Here is a 4,496-nt window from a genome sequence, read left to right as displayed (position 1 = left end):
AATCATAGAAGTGTTGGTGGATCGAGCTCGCATCGGACACGAACGATCGCTCCGATGCGACTCGTTTGAGATGATTCCACCATATAACAATATTAATGCGGAAAAATAATTAATTACGCTGATCATAAGCTAATTAAATTATGGTTATAATTAACAAGATCTAGTTATGTTTAATTAATTTAATTCACGAGAGCATATCTATCAAGCAACCGATTATAAGAGTAAAACGAATACTTACATTGATTTTCGGTTCACGAACTGAAAGCTTTCACAATCCGTCTTCGTCTTGAACGTACAAGCTTTCACACGATCAAATAAGGAATTCCTCCTTCAAGGACTCGATGTGATGACACCTTAGTCTTCCGAAACGTAATCTCCGAGACGAATAAGAAAGATGAGTGGGCACAATCTTTATCTCACTAGATCACGAAACTAGGTGTTTCGAGATCTCTCTCTTATTTTACTAAGAATGGAAACGAATTTCCGAGGGGAGGGAGAGGCTGAAAATTTCGCACACCTAAGAGGGAGAGCCACAAAATTTTCCACAAATTAATTGCCACTTTTTGCATTCTCATGAACTCCTATTTATAGTAGTAAAAAGGAGATATTCATGGAATCTTCCAGAATATTTTATTTCCTTTTATTGTGTTCACACTAGTGGATTAAATCTGGGCCATTGGATCTTAACAAGTGAATCCTACTTTTTCTCTCATTCATCAGATCAATATCTATGGGATATTATTCTTTTATTTAAATAGAGAATAATTTATTTAGTGAGATAATAAAGGAGAATATATTATTCTCCTAAATACTTTCCTTTAAATAAGGAGAAAATATAGGACAATATCTTATATTTTTCTCTCTCCTTTATTTAAACAACTAAAGAGAAAATATTGGTAAATACCAATATTGAAATTCCGAACTTGATGGCACACGGCCAAGGAGATTTGCGCAAACCCTAGTGCCAAATAACCAAATTCGAATTTTCCATGTGTGCAAGACTCAATTGCTTAAAACCCAATTAATCATTTATTTACTTGGTCCAACAATAAACAAATAATTAATAATTGTTTATTTACTTGATCAAACAATAAATAAACAATTCTACTATAAATATTTATTTAATTATGCGAATACCCGTTTTCCAGAATTAATGCTGTCAATCACAATTACAGCAAGTGAGATTAATAATGATAAACATTATTATACGAAAGTTCTTATTCGCCGTTATCAGAGCCGAATCGGGGACTATGGACCTAGTAATAGAAGCTTAACGAATCCGATGAAAAAGACGAAATAGTCATTTCTCTTTTGTCCATCGATTCGTCTAATCTTGGTCAAATACTCCACCTTGTAAGCCAAGACTGAACTCTCCTTTATACTAGAATTATATTTACTCATCGTGACGAGTGTCCATTGATATAGTCAGTTCGTGATCAAGATCCTCCAGGTTCAACCCGTGTCGAGAGAAGTCAATTTATCCGTTATACTTCTCTTTATACATATCAGCCCTAAGCATTGTTGCTTCCCCAGCGAAAGATTCTTTCGAACGTTACTTACTTCGAAAGTGCTAGCAATCTATCGGTTCTGGAATCAACCCTTAGGTGAGTGAACATTAACCTTCTTTCAGGAAGGCTGGATTCCGTATCTGTAAATCACTTCCCACTCGAATCATGCTCTGAGAAAACTCCCAAGACATAGGCTGTGATTAACATGAATAGCCTTTTAGCGAATGAGTCAAAGAGCTCAGTAACATAACCCAGTGTCCATGATCACTTCAAGATTTAGATCAAGTCTCACTGTGACCATCATAGTGACCTCGGTTAGTGTGTCGTAACGGTCCTTAAACGACACATCTACACCAAGACTTGTCCAGGTCGTACACTTACCACAAGTGTAGAATGCTCCCACATAGTGATCAGCCTTCACCCATGTGTTCCACATATATGACTTTAGATATAGTTTTCCAGGCGTATATCAGTCATCGACCATGTTTTAGCACACCGCCCGAACTCAGGTGCCCAGCACGTGACTCAGTTAGATACGGAGGCTATGGAAGATAATTGTTATTGATTCTAATTGTTTAGAACTCAACCCACTAATCATATAAAGCTAATAAAGTAATCTTATTATCGAATTAGTAATCATTTATTCATTATCTTCAAGTGGGCAATATTCCCAACAATCTCCCACTTTGACCAGAGAAGATAAGTTTCCTTCAGCCAATTTAATTCTTTGCCATCATTATAGACGGTTTAGACTTTGACGTAGGATTGTGATTCCCATTATATGGATTCCCACTTTATCTATACTCTATCATTTATGTCGATCTGACATATGTCCCATTTTCATATTATTCTAGTTCATGCATTTTTGCAAGTGATCTTTGACTTACCATTTTAAGGTCAAGTCAAATTGTTCATTGTAAATAAATTTACTTTATAACAAATTAACACTTCGCATACCTTTAGATTATACACCAGACTTTATATCTAAAGATAACAAGTCTCCCTATCAAGGTGTACATCCCTTTGGTGCCAAAACAGGTTGCACCATTGCATGGTTTGATCTCATCACCACTTACTATAGTGTGATTTATTGAACGTGTTTAAATAAGAACTTTATTGACCTATTTCCATTACTTGGTTATTTATAGTTCATCCTTGTTTGTCGTGTTCATATTCAATATATACACAGGACTTTAAGGATCTACTATATTTAAATAACTAAGTATCTCACTATTTCCAGAAATTACAGTGTTTACAACACATGTAGTTATTCTCGGAAATACGACATTGTCTAAGGTCTAATTATTAGTCCTTTTAAAGACAATGTCGATAGCCTCAACCTTGAGCTCATACCTTATATCTATAATTATGTTTTAGACATAATGGAACGAGCATGCCGTTTCTAAATTTAATTTTAGAAACAGTCAGCTCAGTCAATTTACTTGTGTCATAATGAGGTCTAGAACTATAATAGTAATGACTTTATTCATGACACTTATTTAGGAGCTATACTTATCGATCATTCTCAAAATATCGATTATAACAAACATCCATGTACAATCATGACTAGTTTGTTAAGTACTTAGGATCTACCTTTCATATTTCAAAAGGTTTAGTAGTATAACTACTTCGATCCATGTCTTTATGTTATTGGAACTTCATCCTCAAAGGACAGTTCATCTTCAATTTTGAAGATCCCTAATGAAGTGGTTCGTGGTATCAGAAAGAAGAGTATCATTGATGATAATGTCTCTCCTTAAGGGCTCAATCCCTTACCTTATAGCTTATAAAGCTTAAACCATTTCATTAATCCTTTTATAGATCTCTCTATTCCTTTAAGCTAATAGCTTAACAGGTAGATCTATTAAATATGGGCTAATAACTTTCAGACAAGTTAGTATGATCGAGAGTGATATCTCAAGATCATGTCTTTCCATTACGGAAAGTTTATTGTTGATGAGAGTGACAAGGATCCATTCTAGGATGCTCCCACTAGGTTATTGATTTTAACGACAAGATAATTCAAAATTATCCTTCCTTTCAATTCATTAATTTATGTGGCAAGGTAATCATTGATTACTCTTCCACTTTAATTATTGAATAATAGCATATACATTCCGGTTAAGGATGCCATCTTCAATGATGGGTTTAATCCTATGAAGGATGTTGCTATTTATTGAACAACAAGTGGCTAGATTTCATTAAAGAAAGCTCCCACTCTTTTATTACACAATAGTGACTAGAATCCAATTAAGGATGCTCCCACTCAATAATATTGGTTATTTAGTGGCTAGGTTCCATTTATGGATGCTCCCACTAAGTCAATGAATAAGAGTAGCTAGGTTCCAACTAAGGATGCTACTACTCGATTATTGAATTTTAGAGTGGCTAGGTTCCAATTAAGGATGCTCTCACTGAATCAATAAATCTAGAGTGACTAGGTTCCATTCAAGGATGCTCCCACTCAATCAATACGGATATTAGTGACTAGGTTCCAATTAAGGAAGCTCCCACTAATTTAATTCATCATCAACACTAACTCTTAGTTGTGTATCCTTTATTACTTATTATTCGCACTAGTCATGTCGAATAATGGTAATAATTATTTAGACGCTTTCAAAGCTCTAAATAGTTCTTAAACAATAAAACATATTCAACATAAGAATTTAATGAAGCAATAAAAGCTAATTAAATTCTAACAGAGATAATAACTTAGAAAAAATTTATATTTATTTATTGTGCTTCTATATAGCATATGAACGGAAAAACGTGACCTTCATATTCTATATCTTTTTCATAAGGACATAAGCATTCATGCATATTCAAATATCATAAAAGCAATCAAGGCATTCAATAGAAGGAAATATTTAAAGACACAACCATGTGTTCATAAATAATGTAATAAAACATAAAGAAAGAAAGATTCATCCTTTCTGGAATAACCAAAAAGGCTACAATCCAGAAAACCTCGGATTATTAAATGACACA

The sequence above is a fragment of the Urtica dioica genome, chromosome 5 (assembly GCF_054948205.1).
Source record: "Urtica dioica subsp. dioica isolate 48M chromosome 5, U.dioica_male_clone48M_v1_H2, whole genome shotgun sequence".
In the NCBI taxonomy this organism is placed as follows: Eukaryota; Viridiplantae; Streptophyta; class Magnoliopsida; order Rosales; family Urticaceae; genus Urtica; species Urtica dioica.
This window is presented reverse-complemented; position numbering follows the sequence as displayed.